This window comes from Anticarsia gemmatalis, chromosome 3 (genome assembly GCF_050436995.1).
Source record: "Anticarsia gemmatalis isolate Benzon Research Colony breed Stoneville strain chromosome 3, ilAntGemm2 primary, whole genome shotgun sequence".
Taxonomy (NCBI): Eukaryota; Metazoa; Arthropoda; class Insecta; order Lepidoptera; family Erebidae; genus Anticarsia; species Anticarsia gemmatalis.
The window spans coordinates 2,031,324-2,049,674 of record NC_134747.1 but is presented as its reverse complement, the minus strand read 5'-3'; the positions used below and the strand labels follow the sequence as shown (position 1 = coordinate 2,049,674).

Genomic DNA, 18,351 nt, shown 5'->3' with positions numbered 1-18,351 from the left:
CCCTGCTAAATCATTAATGTGTAACATTATCGACCTCTTAGGGAATGTCTTTTGAGTTCAATGAACCCTTTCGCGACTTTTCATTATAAATACAAGATTCTTTTAATCTAACTTTAGCGTAATTCGTAGCTTAACAACTGATACAGGTAGTATTTCAGAAACTGTGTAATAATAATGGATTTAACGTAAAATATACAGATTATCATCGAAATACTCTTTGGCTATCGTCATTTCTGCTTACCTTTCAAAATCATCGACGTAACATTACATAACCTACACATTTGTTCAAAAAATTTGGAACACGAAACAAAAATATGAAAAAGCTAAAAAGTATACTTAATTACTACAACACACGTTCAGTGTCGTATCGTTATCGCTTCGTTATCGAATCGCTCGCGGAAACGTCGCCGGCCTTATCGTGAAACATTACGCTATTGTGAATGGGGGTAAGCTGGCTGTGTGTTTTGTTTCAGCTTTAACTTTGTTCATGTAAATTGCTATTTACAATTTATAAAAAGGTATGTCTGTTATAAAAATCTGTACGAAAAGTGCAAATAATTTGAAGAATCCCGGGCATGCTAGGTTTCATCACGGTTTTTTAATCTAACCTCCACACAACTGTTACTTTTTTTCACAAATAATTCTTCCTTTTGGGAATCGAACCTGAACCACGTTGCCACGGAAGCCAGCGTAATACAAACGTAACTTCTAAAAGTGATAACTGTGTTATTTAATTTTGTACTCTTGACCACTAACAAAAGGCGAATGGTAATACCGGCTGTCATAATTTCACATTTTTCAAAAAATAAAAAAACACAATATATGCCTCAAATACTTAACCAGAATTTGAGGTATTTTGAGCGTCATAATATACAAAAATATCTAAGTAAGAGAATAACAGCAAAAAATAATTTCCTTATTGTCAACTTTCCTATTAAATCATCTAACGTTTTCGTCATATAACATTCCCTTAAATTGTTCTACTCTTTCACTGAAACACTACATCCACAAACATCTAACACGACCATACACCACATTTTATAACCAACACTTGAGATAACATCTGCAATTCAGCATCAACTAACCTTAAGAATTAAAGCACTATTTTATTGCGACAACTTTATACGCGACAAGTCGTGGGCGCACTCACGACGGCGACGTAGGTGCGACAATAAAATCGAAGGCGAATCTCGCGAAAGCGTTAACAAGGCGGTTGAGACAACGTCCCGATGCGATCGCGCCAATTTGTACGCACGTCTCGGTTAGATTTATTGAGCACGCGAGCAACGCTTATTGCTAGATACGATGCGACTCATAGGTGGGCCTGTCGCGGATTAGTCGCAGTCGTACAGTCTGGTGCGGCCTTTATTTCCTTTAAAAGTTTCAGAGACAATTGTCTGTGTACGGCCTTAGTTGTGTGTGTGACTAAGAAAAGCTTCAAATTTATATTTTAGATTTTATTTTTATTATTAGGTATTCTTTTCGATTCCTTGCTCTACAATTGGTTTGCCAGTGAATGGCCTATCATATCCCGTTATGGTGATTTCAAAACTTTAAAAGGTTAAGTTATAATCTGCCATTTCAATGCATGAGTTAGGTAATAGAGATTGTAAAGCTCCTCTGCCTTCATTTCTAAACCCAGCAAAGGTATTCAAAATCACTGTCCAGATTTCAATTAAACGTTCAAAATCCAAATTCTAACATTACTTAGATTGTATTTTAAAATCTAGAAACAAAAACATTCTTAGCTAAGTTACAGGAACATGTTTTTCAAAGCACAAAACCAAAGCAGACACTTCCCATCAATTCGAAACAAAAAAACATAAAACAGAAAACATTGAACAATTCTCTAAAACCGCGGCGATTTCGCCAATTAAATCGTGCGAGTTTACAAGTGCAACACTCACGCCCTCTGCCGGAGTGAAATATAAACGTTAAGGTGCGCGTGAGTCGATCTATCGGCGAGCGGAGCTATCGCCGCTTGCGATCGCGGACCGCAATATCATTATTGTACCCCCCACCCCGGGAGGAGAGGGACAGTCGGAGGGAAAATGCGCAATTTAAATATAATTTAACTTTATTAATATGAAATTTAAAAGAGATTAGAAATTTAGAGGAGGAAAGGTTGTCTTTGCATAGCAGCGGGAGACAGACGGCGTTGAATTTTTTTGAATAAAGGTCATTGACCTTTAATATGAGGTCTAACTGTAACTGATCAAAAAACAAGAGAAAAGACGAATAAGTGATTCATAAAATTATTTTTTATTGCATTTTGTAATTAACAGTTTTTACCAATGTAAAAAATCTGTAGGACTTTGTACTCTTCACGGGTACATTCATCTATTTTGACCTGAGTCAATCCAATAACTTAATTTGAAATCAATTAATATAATACTAAAAATACGCCTACACTAACCAAATAGAGTTTAGCAGAACGATACCAATATTACATCACACTTTAGTTCAAAAAACACATTCACAATAAAATAATACTCAACGGAATAATACGTCACGATCCATAATGGCGGCTTTCAACTATAATTTAATTAGAATTAATTACTTTAGATATGCAAATTATCATTATTTTATCTATATCAGTAGTAAAATTGGCGTATTTACTTAAAATTTTTACTATAAACTTTTCTTTATGTACCGGTCAGTCTGGTAATATTTAGTTGATAAATAAAGATATTTTAGATAAGTTTCACTTAAAAACGAATTATAATAAATCTTTTTATTATTTCCTGCGTAATTCTGTCTGGTTATACGACAGCTGATCGCAAGGTCTGAGGTTTGAGTCCGTTATTGGATTTTCTTATTTCTGATGGAATATTCTCTATAGTAGCTTTTGCTGTAGCCGGAATTTGGTAGTCTACAGTAAATGGTAGCTCTCCCAGTACTACATACTACATGGGATGTATATAAGTACCTATATATTCCATGTGTAGTAGATATATTAGTGTAAGGTGGTAGTAAATAAATAAAAAATAAGTAATGGCGAGACGAAAAAAACACGTATTTTCATGGACCTCTGCTTGTATCTTCGGATATAACAGGCTTGGTGTTATGTATGTCTATATTATTATGTGTATGTATGTTACGCCTGTATGTACGTATGTCTGTATGTCTGTATGTTTGTATGTATGTACGTTTGTACGTATGTATTTAAGTACTTCCTCTTTAAAATAAATACAAAACTTGACCTTGTATTTTATAGACTAACGTCACGCATTAAGGCTAATTTGGATCGTAAATTTTCGTTTAATGTCAATTAAAACATCATCGCTGTTTTTTTGCATAATAATTCACTAATTATAATTTAAGTTGAGATGTGCACTGAGCCTAACATTTTGCATTTAACCATATTATTGTATTACATAATAAAATTTATATGCCTAGTTTTATCATAATCAAATTATTAATTTAACTATTAGCGCGTTGATGTCGTTCTTTTATGGAAAACAGCAATACTACTATACTTGACAGTGTTAAGCCGTCTTAACAATCGAAAACCCGTGACATTGGAACAATAACCCATTACTTTCCCACTACTGGACACAGTTACTGATAGAGGGACTAAACTTCAGTCCATTCAAAACTGTAAAGACCCTTTTTATTTTTCTCAACTTATTTCCATCAAAAAAAAAATCTCCACCCACGCTTTCCTCAAAACCAGATTTATAACAAAACCCTACCAAATTCCGTTACGTATATATCACCGTAAAAACAAATAGCACGAACCCCGCAAAGAAAAACAACATCAGCAGTGAATAATACAATCATAAAACAGCTACACCCGACTGTACCCAAAGATAAAGGCTTAAAATGTAAATGAGACGTGTTGAAAAAGTATAAGATTATCTCTCTATTAGGTATAAATTAAGGGAGCTGGAATGAGGCATGCGGTACAATTATAATGTCACGAATATGCCGATTGTGGTCGCACCTGCGCAAACGCAATCGCCTCTACCATCGCAGCGCGCGCACGCTAACCCGACGCGAAATATTTTTTACTTTTAAACATTATATTCTTAATAAATATTGACTTTCATTACATTTTATTTTAAAATTACAATTATTAATGATTAATACGTGTCATTAAGAATTTAATTTGTTTTTGAGCTTTTTTTGTTAAAAATTTGTGATTGCGATCAATTTTTTTATTGTATCTTTAGTTGTTTACGTTTATGATGTTATTTATTTATCAACATAAAAACATTTTAATAAAAATAATCGACTAAAACTGTCAACATTGGGACATCACTAGCAATAACTGTCGACAGTTTAACAGCGTGTAATCGATACGACTAAATAAATCGAATAAAAGAATTAAAGTGCCGTCGGCATTTCTTCACTAACATAATTTATTGGTTATTTTGATATCACGGAATAGGAATTATTTTATTAAAAGCATATGTTTGATAATTTTAAAGTATTTTGAATGTGACATTGATTTTTTTAAATAGCTGCTTCACACTATATTACTGTACTTTATTATATATAAATAAAATAAAATGACATTTGATATAATGGCGTGATATTACTTAAGGTTAAATATTGACCGCCTTCTAACAGTCTTTGACGTTTTAAGTGGTTGCTTTAACTGATATTTAATATAAATTAAACTCATACCGGTTTAACTATTAACATCCGGTAATCGAGACACTTAAATATAATAATATGATGATGGAAATGTCAGCTCTAAATATAAGTTTAAAAAATCGACTAAAAACAGCAACTGTCGACTTGCGTCGCATCACTAACAGAATCGAGAGTCCCACGTAATCGATACGACTGGCTCGCCATATTTTATTGTGTGCCAATTAAAATTATTGTCCCTTCCTTATGCATTGTGAAAAGTTAGAATGGCTAGAACATTTGAGTTATAGCCGGAGTATCGCTATGTATTGAGGGAAAAATAATTGAAACTTGCTTTTAAATGTTTAGTTTGAAAACTAATAGTTTGTGTTATTTATTGAGAGATAGTTGGTTAACTGTTGACAATTTAATTAGTTTAAAGGAAATTAGTTTTATTTTGTTATAGTTTGTTGGTGTTATAGTGATTGAATATCATTTTATTAACTTAAAATTTGCATATGGTGTTTTATAATAGGAGCTGAATGAAAACATTCTGTGATAAACTAAGATTGTTGATTCTGTAAACTTCCATTGTTGATTCTGATGATGATAGAGTTAGTTTCGACTATGAATTTACTAAATAAAAAGCATTATAGTTTTTTAAGATTACTGTAATTGTTAATTAAACTATTTTATTATAATTAATAATGTTACATATGTAGGTAACCTATCCAGTAACTCTTTGACTTGTGTATGAAGTAGATTTACGTCTTAAAAGTATTGCCTGGAATTCGAACCCACACCTTTACTATATCAATTTATTGCAATCTTAATTTCTTATCCATAGATTCTCGCGGACATTCAATCAGCAAATAATTTGAAGCAAAGAAAACTACTACAAAACTATAACTAAAACAATGTTTTTCTACACATAACCTACAAAGAAACAATGTGAAGTATTCACGTAGTTATCAACGCATTATCGCTTATCACTCGGCCATTAGCACCTCGCCGTTAAATACAAGTAAATTGTACGTATTTGAGGATAAATACGACTTTTTATAGTAACTGCATAACTATGGAAATGTAGAACTAATATGTGAAGAAAAGTTATGATAAACTTAAACTTATTTCACTCAAAGAAAATTCAACTACATTTGTATACCGTTTTCATCCCATAATCCTTACTAATATTATAAATGCGAAAGTAACTCTGTCTGTCTGTCTGTCTGCTACTCAATCACGCCTAAACTACTGAACCAATTTGCATGAGATATTTTGATACCCGAGAAAGGACATAGGCTATATATCATCACGCTACGACCAAAAGGAGCAGCGTATCAGTAAAAAATGTTACAAAAACGGGAAAAAATTTCACCCATTCTCTGTTATTGGACGCAAGCGAAGTTGCGCGGGTCAGCTAGTTATGACATAATTCCTTAAACTAATCTTTTTTAGTGTGATGAAAAAGAAGTTAAATGTATTCCCAAAACCTTACATCAAAAGCTGAAAATATAAGTTGTAAATGGGATATGTTCCATAGAGTTCTCTATTTAACAGCCAAAATCACGCAAAGCTGCGATTTATCCCTAAAAACAATAACTTGTTCGGAAAAACAGATATTATTTCATAATTCTTACTAGTATATTCAACAAGGTGAGGTTGCAACCCATAACTATCATGTTCTTTTGAAGTATATCGACTTTAAAACAATGTGTCTGAATAAAATTAGCTCTACCTCTTAAATAAACAGAGTAATTTCACCAACAACTTTCACAATAAAAATTTGACACATTATAAAAGTTATTAACTACATGCCACCTGTTTCCCTGCGACCACTGTTTCATAACTCAATGAATCATTTAAAAGGTCACCTCACACGCATCTGGTTCCGTTACCGATCGCCGGTCGCAGAATTACGCAGGCAATGCACGTGTGAACTCGCCTTTTGCGACACCGCCATGTTTAAAACTAAAACATTAAAACTTTATACAAAACAAACGAACATATACCTTAAAATAAGTAAAAGAAGGTTTAAAATCAATCGAAGGTGTTCGAAAAAAGCGTTACTTGGTTCGTCCAATGGATTCCAATTTTAAAACGTTGGCTGTTAAGTATGTTTTTCATTAAACTTTACCGTTTACTCGTCAAACTAAATTGAACCTTAACTTAAACTCGTAAAGTATAATTTCTAGTGTTTCTTTGTATTGTTTATAAGTCGTTTTGTGTTGTAAGTAAGTGTTGGCGCGAAAGCAGGTTGCGTACGCGCAGATAGCCATTGCCGAGCGACTAGACAGTGTTCAGACGGTGCGTGTCATCGGAATGTGACTTGAACTGCAATAAGAGAATAATTAAACATCGTGTAATAGCACTAATGGACAAGCACACTTCAACGGGAACTGCTTTACCTAGAACTAAGAATAAGTAATAACAAGAGACGTACCCCTGGTTTCTGAAGTACATTTAACGGTAGTTTATCTATTCAATAGCGTTAAAACTCATATAAAAAAACGCTATTGACTAGATAAAATACTGCTAAATGTACTCAAAAACCGGGGGTAAGAGATTGCCACTCACAAATGTGGTTGAGGGTTCTTATCCGACTCTTCAAAGTTATAGGTGTATCAGAAATAATTACCATTCGTTCCAACAGTGAAAGAAAACATCATATTACAACCTTGCATGCCTGAGAGTTCTTTAGAACATTTCTTAAAGGTATGCAAAGTCCCTAACCCGCAGTGGCCATCGTGGTGGACTTAAGGCCTAACCCCTCTCTCATTAGGGCAGGAGAAAATTGCGACTTTACTCACAGCTACATCTGGGCGTACATGATTCTGTTTTCCGCAATATTCAAGAAATGCGTAAACAATTTTAAGCTTGCAAGGTTTCATCACGATATTTTCCTTCGCCGTTAGAGCGAGTGATTGAATGAAGTTATTTCTTATATACGAACTTTTTATTACTACTATTTCTATTATTATCTAGATAATCCTATCCAATTGAAACATACAGAAAACAGCTGTATTTAATTCCTTTTAAAGCGATCACAAAACAATGCAAGGAAAAATATACACTTTGTTTCGATTGTCGATAACATGAGTCAGTAATGATTCACCGATATTGATAGTCCCACGCACAAACAGACATACATATCAGTGTATTCATGTTTATATATAAATACATGTGTTATCAAGGATTAACTATAGAGCAAAGGTTGTTTGATTACTATGATATTAAGTTAAAATTATTTGAGTGTAGTGTACCTACAGTATTATTTTGATCGCATTTAATTATTGACACTTTAAAAGTAGGTTGTACGGGTTATAATATGACAATTATAAAATATAGGTATTTCATTCCTCCTTTATTGCAATGCCTTACGTAAGTTTCGTTATTGTGGGTCTTAAAAGTGATTTTGACAATAATATGAAAAAGTAAAGTTAGTTATTTTTTAGGTACTTTTTCCGATGCCAAAATCTTCGATCTAACCTACAGCTTAGATATTTCACAAAAAAAATCCTCAAGTTATTCTCACTGAACTAGAGTCAATAAATATATCAAATAGTACCAATGGATTGACGATTCCGTTATGAAATAACACGTTTAATCATAATTGCGTAGAAAGAACTGATTTAAATGGACATATGTGGTAAGATGGTAGATCGATACAGATTCAAATGGACATAGTCTTAAACTAAAACACTCTACACTCTCTCAAACACAAAATCAGAAAAACATCAAAAACCTCAACATTTAGAAGGCACCCTTTCACAAACATTGAAAAAAGGCGATATATTAGAATCGCAAACATCCGTCCATAAAGTCCGTACCGTCATAACTTACATTGCACACAGATCGTATTATAACGATAAGGGGCCACGATCGGAGATGTATGCGTTGTCACGGACTCGGCCAATATCCGTCGGTGGATTGAAATATCTGACCCATCTTCTACGCGACGACTTACCATGTGTGTGTTTAATTATTTGTGTGTTCACTCAAGTCTGGACACTCTTAGGTTCTGATAGGTGTTCTAAGTTTTGTGTGAATAGTCGAAGAACAGACTTCGACTGCTGTGTAAACCAAAACCCTGGATCTACTCGCTGTACATTTGTTAGTTGTAAAAACTCTATGATTACCAAATCAATCAGACAATTGTCTCTCTCAGTGCTTTCGGTGACTTGAAAGAGACTTGAGTTTGATTCCCGCTTGGATCGATAGTTGTAATCTAGATCAGATCGTAATTTGTCTTGTCATTTATATGATTTTAAAGTTTTCTAACACCTATAATCTTTTTGTCTAACTGAACTAAGCTCTAAGGATTTCGAACACAAGTTAAACCCAAAGTTATTATAAATAGCTACCGTACATGTAAAAAATATTCTAAAATATACCCCAAAAGAAATATAAAACCTCCCTTTTTACATACTTGTCCGATATCAAAGATAAATACTATGAAATGTTAGGAGGAAATAAATAAACGCGGTGTCGACTGACGGACGGACCGACAGACCGACGGAATAGGAAATTGCGAGCCACATCTTGTCAACGTCAATACTAATGTTATTCAATATTTTACCAAACATTCTAGTGGCGCCGCCACGCGGATTTGTAATTGAAACTTTTTAGTTATATTTTTTTTCATAGATGTCTTTTTTTGTAGGTTGAACTGCTGTAAAAATGTGAAAGTAAAGTGAAATGAAAGCAATGAAAGTTGAGTTTAATGAAAAAAACTAGAGTAAGTTTGTTTCAATGCAATGATGAAATCAATTCATATTTAAAAGCATTACAAATGATGCGTCTAAAACGTTGACTTACTCAGATCAGATTTGCGTATTCGTACGTCATAATGTCGTTTACCTAGTAACTGCTCAAACTAAACACCCAGCGTAATTAATACCATATTAATTTCACAAGCAATGAAATAGAAACACGCAGATCCAAAGTTCCCGAGATAATTAAATTATACCTCCATCTCCAACAAAACATTTAATCAAATCGTCACAATGTTTTAAACAAACACATTAACAATAATCCAAAACTTACATTCGATTGAACTTGTAAAGATAAAACAAAATGAAACATCGTAGGATCACAACAAATTCACAAATTCGGAAACAAAGGAGTGAGAAGGGAACGAAACGAACGAGTGAACGAATGAACAGATTGACTGAACAATATCTTATTTTGCAATAATCCCGCTAGAACTGTGGTAATTTCCTGAAAGAGATGAGACAATGCTTCTGAATGCCGTTTTAAACTGAAAATGTTAACAATAAGTGATCGTTTTTGTATGTAAATAGTATATTAGATGTAATAGCTTACGCTCCATCGATACGTTTAATTTGTTTTGGGAGATGTCGCGCGGAATGAGATTACTCATTATTTTGTACTTGAATTGTTTAGAAGTACTGTTATGGGCGTGGATATGGATAGATTTAGTACAGTTACGAGCTTATGTGTCATGTTAGATTTTAAAGATATTTTCAATATTTAACTATCACGATCACTACGAATTGGTTATACACAAAACAACAACTTTAATACACATTAAACGGATTACCGTCCCGTTGCTGGATAAAAGTCTCCTTCTAGAAAATGGAGAGATTAGGCCTTGAGTTCACCACGATGACAAAGTGCAGATTAGGGACTGCGTATAAGTGTCTAGAAATGTTTCAAGAAGTTCTCAATCATGTAAAACTTTATCACGATGTTTCCTTCACCATTAATGAACAAATAGAAAAATGAACAGATAAATTTGTAAACTTGGCATAATAATATAACAAATAAAAAACCCAATTAAACAGTATCGTTTCGTCTCAGTGATGCAATACGTGCATATAATTAAAACTAGTCAATTTGTCTTGTGAATAAAGACGCAAGAAGTGGCAAGTTTCTTTGTGTGGCGGTGGATTTATCGGCACCTCTCTCGGGCCCGGCTTCATTTCCTGAGCTCGCCTCTTGTCGAACTTATGCGTGATGTAAATTACAAGCTGAAGCGGGGCAGGGACGTAAAAGACTGAAGATACTCCAATAAAATGTGGAATTAAAAGATCTTGTAAAGTTATACACGAATATAGTAGGAATAAACTTATTTAACTATTTTATACCAGTCTTTTGTAACAAACATACATATATATTATTATGCCTTTTCCCATAGGGGTAGGCAGAGCCCAAAGAATGCCAAATTATAAGTAATCAATATCAACAATATTCAAATGTGCTATTAAGTTCTAAAGTCAGTTTATTAGTAACAAATACTAAATAGAAAATATCACGACAAATAAACGGCAAATTGTCAAAAAGTAGTAGATATTTCAGCACAAAAACATCTCCTTTTATCCAAAAACTAATAAATATTTAAGTAGTTTTACAAACATTCGCGCGCATGGCGTCGGCCGTGTCCAAGAACACATTGTCTCTATTTCAAGTGAACTCAGGCTGTTCTAAATCTCCGTGACTTTGTGACAGGTATTTTGTTACTCTCGTACAGGCTCACATTCCTTTCTCTGAAATACCACTGTATATTTCTTGAACACATTCCTAGAACTTTACTTGAAAATATTGCGAATAAATTGATACATTTTCTGCTTTTAAACTTAATTGTTGAATAATTCATATCTAATTAAATACGGGTTGTACATTATACCTTATTCACTTCGGTTTTTTTATAATTAATATTTAATAAAACACAGTGATCCGTTTTTCACTTTTTAGTATCGCGATTTTTTTACTTCGAAATTGGTTCTTACGGCACCCGATAGAGGTGCTAGTGAATTTTTCATATTAAAACATAAATAGGGGTAGGAAGAGATCAAAGAATGGAACTTGCTACAATTCGCACAAATATCCTTTGCTTCTTTCAAATTCATACAGAGCCGTCGGTCACGGTTGCTAAATTAATTAAATAGTATCAAATCGCCCCTCAGTTTCAAGCGCTATATTTCCCATAGTTATTTTTGGTTTAACATAGTGGAGATCGTGACTTCAACAAAAAGTATTATACAGTCGCATATTTTCGCCCGCTAAGCAGTCTTATTGAAACAAAAGTCTGAATACTCAAATAGAGTCTTACACATAGTTGCATAGTTTCCAACCCGCCATATTCTCATCCCTTATACCGTCCACTAGTACTACAATGCGAGAGGATAATCACATTGTTTTGTTTTTGATTCATTGCACTTTGTTCCCGTAAACTTGGTATTTATTACGTTTCTTGCGCCCATCGGATATTTACATGTTAACGTTCAACTACTATGAGTTATGGAATATCTATCCGATATTGTTATGGTTTATTTATTGTGTTGATTATTTTTAAAACTTATTATATATTTTATAACTTAACTATTATAAACTCCTAAATTTATGTTAAACTAGCTGACTCGTGCAACTTCGCTTGCGTCACATAAGATAATCATAATTTTCCCCGTTTTTGTAACATTTTTCACTGGTACTCTGCTCCTATTGGCCGTAGCGTGATGTTATATAGCCTATAGCCTTCCTTGATAAATGGGCTATGTAACACTGAAATAATTTTTCAAATCGGACCAGTATAAAAATAATCGCTAATCGCGCTAATCCTGAGATTAGCGCGTACAAACAGACAAACGAACAAACAAACTCTTCAGCTTTGTAATATTAGTATAGATAAATAAATAAAATTCTTAATTTATGTCAAATCAAAAACAGTTTGTGGTTGAATTGTGTTATAGTTGTGTTTCCTATTATTCATTTTGATTTCTCTATTTTTCAGGTAAGTACCTGTCACTTTGCTACGTCTCTGCAAATCGCCGAGGAGTAGAGAAAAACACACAAGGAAAGTAAAAGAGATACTTTTTTAATTTAAACTGTGTTAGTAATACAATTGCAATAGTATAAACATTAAACAGAATTATAACCTACTTATTCTGTCATTTCTAATATAAATAAAAAAAATACCAAAAGTCGTTTGCTCAACCTGGAAACCAAACCCGAGGCCCCATGGCTAGCAGTCGGACCTACCGCGACAGAAGCAGTTATAACTAACTAATTTAATAAAGATTGTTCAGCAAAATTCCACTATTTATTGAACAAAAACTTAAGTATCATACCGTGAGAATACCCTAGCATTTGTCGTGTTGCGCAAGCACAGCTCTAGGATCTAATCGAGATATAATCGAGCACTCGACTGGCGTTATCGATTACTCACTGAATGTTGTGTTTGTAATGTTACAAGCAATTAAGTTTAGCTCGTTGTTTTAATAAGGACATTGTTAATTAGCAGGGAAGATATAATTTGAGAAAGTTTTGGTAAAGTAGTTTAGTTATTAATGCTACACAATGTTGCATGAATAAAATTGTTTAGTCTTGAGCTCATAAAACTAATTTCAATTTTGTTAATAAATATAGTACTGTCACTTGAACTAGATTTAAGAAAAATTGGTATTGCTAAAGACCTTTGAGTATCTGCTGTCGCTGTGTAAAAAAAAACATAGAGTACGAACAATTTATCTTATTTTCACCACATATTAGCCTAAATACAATTCTGTGACGTACAATTACTAAAGTACTAAAGAATTTAAATCACAAACAAAATATTTAATTCTTAATCTACACTTCACTTACAGCAAAAAACATCTCTAAAATAAAACAAACTGTTTTCTTCAACCGATTACCACAAAATACAAAGTCACTCGATCAAAAAAGCAATCGAGAAACTCGATGCACATCGCAAAGTCTCGCATTGCAAAACTTGAGACCTCTCGTGGCAATCTGAAGGCAATACTAATTGTCGAATGGGCTCTCCACTGATCGGTTGGTGAACGTTGATTAGCCGCGCTCACACCCTTCAAGCCAGCTCTGATGACCCTTGAATATGATGCTATCAGAACCTTGCTCTTTCTAAGCCTAAAGAGGAGTTATTGATACAGTAAGTGGAGAAATCTTTTTGTGGCAGCTTTTTGGTAGGGTGGGGCTGCTTTTGAAAGTTATATTATAATAATCTATACATGTAAAAGAATACATTATAGTAAAAGAAGTATGATTGAAAAATATTTTTAAAGTGTACAACTTGATAATATTTCTGTCGTAGAGTTATTTAAATAAGACGGTAGATAATTAACCTTGCAAGTTAAAAATAATCGATTTAGGAACATCATACAACATTAGGTCGTCGAACTTCTTATGATTGTTTTTCTTAAACATGAGATGCAACCAGTTCTTTAACAATTCAAATAAAACTGCATTTTCCATAACTTGTTTGTGCTAAAATCCATTTTTGGACCTCAACTAAGCTATTGAACGTGCTTACTCAAACGGCTTATCCGAGCTCAGGCTGGTCTATCGGCTGCAAGCATATCTCTTGCGAGCACAATCTCTGTATTATCTATGCTTGCGGGAGGTTACAACCAGTTGACAAACTGCACTACGTGATATTGCAGCCATTACTCCTGGTGATTCATATCGAACACCCCCTGCCCCCCAGAACACCCCTACACACCACCCGGCTCCCTGAGATAACGGCCCGCCCAATATACCTATTAAAATTTAACCTGTTTACAAAAACTCGGAACTACTTCATTGTTTTATGGCTTCATTTAAGCAGAGTTAGAGCGCTTTGAGCAAAGTGAACCTTAAGGCAATAAAACAAAACTTAGTTACATCGCAAAACAAAATGAGAATAACAAAAGCAACATCCCATCACAATTTAATTAACCTTAAGTTTCACAACCTTTTTCCTTAAACGGCTGGCAGGCGAGACAGGATGTCGAAAAAAAAAGTGGAAATGTCAAAGTGACAGTTGGGAAAGCGCGCCAAAACTACCGGTGACAAAGCACCGGTGAGCCGAAACAATCAACAAATTCACATCATACAAACGGATCGGACATTTATTGTTCGCTATCGTTACATTCCACCTCTGTTGTTTATAACAGAGACGCCCAATTTGCTAGGGAGGACTTTTTATCTCGTTTTTTGCTATTTTTTCGGTGTACGTCGAACAAAGGCGATATGACAGGTCTCAGTGTACGAACGGTATCGCTAGTCGGGCACGACGAAAAACGAGAATAGAGTAATCGAGCAATCGAGTAAAAACAGAAGGAGCGGGCGCGAGCCCACCGGCCTGTGACAATTGCATCTGCAGTCGAATTGCAGACTCCATGTTGGATTATTGCGCACCTCTATTTCGATTAAGTGTCTCGCCGGCTTTGTTTTAGTTTCCCACCCTTGTTTGCAGTTCTTTGCTTTATGATTGTCACTGTTCTCTGGTAAAGGATTATTCAATCAAAGTTCTTTGTTAAGCTCTGTTTTCTTATTACTTACTTGATGATGATTATCAAGACGTTTTAATTACTTGAGAAATGAACCAACCGTTTCCATATTTATGCGAGCAACTCCATAAATTATTAAGTATATAATGTGTGTACAAACACATTGTAAACACGTGTCAAGTATTCACAGGTTTTTGAATGCGATATCAGCTTACAACCTTTCTCGGAAGGTTCGCCTCACAATAGTGTTGCGCCTTAAAATATTCTTATTTTAATCGAGTAGGTGTATCGAGGAAGCGAGTATCGAGAGCGCTCGTGTGGAATATAGATAGTGACGGACGGTGGACGGCCACCAACGATACGATACAAGGCGCGCCATGCCAGAAATCTATTCATATTTTTCAATTTTCGTCCAGTTTTGAACGCAGGTGAAAGCTTAAAAGGCCTTCTTTGTAATAATGTTCATAACATTTGCACTGTAGGAAAGATAGGTACTTGATGGTTGATTGTGAGTTAACTTGAGCACATTATTTAAAAAACAAAAGCATCAGCGACTGTAAAAATGGATTTAAAAACCGAACGTCTGTCGAAACTTCCAATTCGGAATCAATCAGTTCGAAAACTGTCGTCACGTCAACTTTGACAGTTTAAAAAAAATCCGAAGGAGCCATTCGGTTTGTGACGTTGGCAACAAAAGAGCGCGCGTCACCGGCGATGGATACGAAAATTAAAATCTCGCGTTAGTTGGCAATGTTGGCAGTGGTGACGGCTGTCGGGCCTGCCGCATTGCCAGTTCGATTTCAGGCTTGTTCTAAATATGTCAACAGTTCTTTGTTATCGTGCGACGTGTGCGCGGAAATGAAAGTCCATCGAGTAGACGCCTCTATTATCGACGCATCGCATATTATTATTGCGCGGCGTTGTACTGCAAATTAACGGATTCACAATTGAAATAGTTGCGCTTTGGTGTTTGTTTTTGTTATGAACGTTAGCTAGAGTGACTTTCAAAGGAATTCTCATTAAGGTTTGATGAAAGAAGAAAAAGTAACACAGTTGCTGAAAGCGATATAGACATCACTGTCTCCAGAAAACCAAGTTTCGTCGAAAATAAACGCCTTCACATTTCCAAATCATCAATGTCAAAATACTTTTATTGAAAACCAATTGAAACTCAAGATGAGTGACACTCGATTATGCACTATTTCCACAAAAGTAAAGGATAATAAGTGCTAATAAAAATTCATCCGAAAATTGACTGACAATATCATCGAATGACATCGCACAATGTTCGACTCGTGCGGTCGCTAGAAAAAAAAGTAGCTCACAAAAATTCCAATTTCAACTTCTATTCGATAATTCGCGGAAACGCGAAGAAAACTTACATGAGTGACGTATCAGTGTGCGCCAGGCTACGAGATATCCACGTATTTACGTACGTACCTGTCGTCGTTCTCGTCAAGCTAAGCTTCCCGCTCCATTCTGTACTGAGTTGAAAAACTTTTCGACTGGCACGTGTGATAGCGACATTTGCACTCAGAGAGGCACTTTATTGAAGCCGCACGAGCCGGGCGAGCGTTTTTAATCTCTTTGCCTTTGACTTTTAGAAATCTAATTCGAAAAAATCGTTAACATAGAATAAATTGATGTTAAAATGAATATTTTTCTATAAAAATACGTGTATTTTTTCTACGTTCGCCGCTGTATCGTCACACGTCACCTGTCCGAACAGATTCCGATCGCGATCCGCCGACATTATGTTTGCTCAGTCGTCAAAAATTCTTTTGTCCGCAAGATAAGCTTGGCACCAGTGTGCCACACTAGCTATCGTCGAGTAATTTTTTAAACTAATGTTGCGTATCGACTGAGTCGAGTGTAGGTGTTATTATTTGTTATTTTGACATTTATGTTACTAAAGGTGAGGTGTAATGACTTATAGATTGCCTGCCATGAATATGTATTTTACACGGTGATTACTAGAACGTAATCAAAGCCTTTGTTATACGAAAACTGAAACATCACTTAGTTATATGTAGCTTTCAGAAATATACAAGTCTCAATCCTTTTGTCAAAAACAAAAAAGGCATGCCCTTTAAATTGAGTGACATGACAATAAACTAAAACAGTTACCTGTGTTGCAAGTGGCGCCACCTATAACTACAACTAAACGTCTTAACGACTGTCCCACTTACAGCGCATATAACATAATCTATTAAAATAGACTTAAGCAATTTGTCGCGTACAATTTATATACGTTTCGAAGGCATTGTTTGCCGATAATAGTTTCCTATCTACTTGAGACTAGTCACACGAGTTTTGATAAGCTAATATGGCGTACAATGCGACGCGAAATAAATTAGAAGGCTTTGTTACATAGAATCACGATTATTTATACACGTGCACGGCCGGTTGCACTTAAGTACTAAGTAAATATTGCACACTGTGTACTGACTGATGACTACATTACTCTGATACAAGCTGACACTCACGGCTTGCTTGCACTATAAGCCACCTCCCCAGGTTTTACTACCTAGGGGTAGATTTTGAAATGAAAAACTGTATGTCATGGTAGACCTATGTTTTCGACTATGTCTATCCTAAATATGGTCCAAATCGGATCAGTATTTAGGCTATTATAGCGTCAAATTCAGATAGACTTTCGCAATTTTTATGAATAAAGTTAGACATTGCGTCTTTTACATCCAAAAATTAGGTAAACGATATCAACTAGTAAACGTATTCGTAATTAAGGCAGCGTATTCGGAAATACGCAATAAGAAACAGGCTACGACGCACTACTTCTTTCTACAACATTACGGACAGGTTTAACACATGTAAAAGTGATATTCAAAGGCCTGTTACATTAAGATCTTCTACACCGATTACAAGAATCGAATCGTCGAACCGTATTAATTCGAAAAACCGAAAACTACCGTGGGAAGTGTGTTTACAACCTATACCAGTGCAACTCAATTTACAAATCTATGACGCAACAGATTTGTATCAACTAAAAACAATATTTTTACATACCAATCGCGTATGTTGAGATAAAAATCTACACAGCTCCTACAATAATTCAGATTGCTATCGGCTATGTAATCCGGCGTGTCGCGCGATAAAAAAGGGAATCGTAAAAATCGCGCTCGATTAAGTTTTTATCGGTTTTTTTACCGATAAGAGTTGCGCTTCGTCGAAAGTACTTAGTGAGTGTTTGATTGTCGGCCAATAATACCGTCACTAGTGTACATGTGAGTGAGTTAGGTGACACCAGTTTTACGGTTTGTTTTATTTTATACGGTTTTTTGTTTATTACGGTTTTTTGTTTTTAACGGTCTTTTGGGATTATGTTGTTGAATATTAATTGGGATGCCACTACATAACAAATATATAAAATGTAGAGAATGTTGAGTAGTGCTACTAATATGATTACTAACTTTGAATAAAGCAAACGTCATTGTTTGACGATACATTAAAAAATTGTCGCAACACTTTATGACTATAGAACTATCTATTCTATAATAATTGACCA

The 18,351-nt window shown here is 34.7% G+C and overlaps 1 protein-coding gene across 3 annotated transcripts in view; it reads left to right on the top strand.

Annotated features, from left to right (window-relative positions):
* ush (Zinc finger protein ush) overlaps nt 1–18,351 on the top strand; it is a 209,894-nt gene that overhangs the window by 119,692 nt on the left and 71,851 nt on the right. Inside the window, exon 1 of one of the 3 annotated variants that reach the window (XM_076135791.1) lies at nt 18,030–18,100. The exons of the other annotated variants lie outside the window; for them this stretch is intronic. The gene's annotated coding sequence lies outside the window, so the exon portion shown is untranslated. Of the gene's footprint in view, nt 1–18,029; nt 18,101–18,351 lie in introns of those variants that run through there. 3 annotated transcript variants of the gene reach the window in all.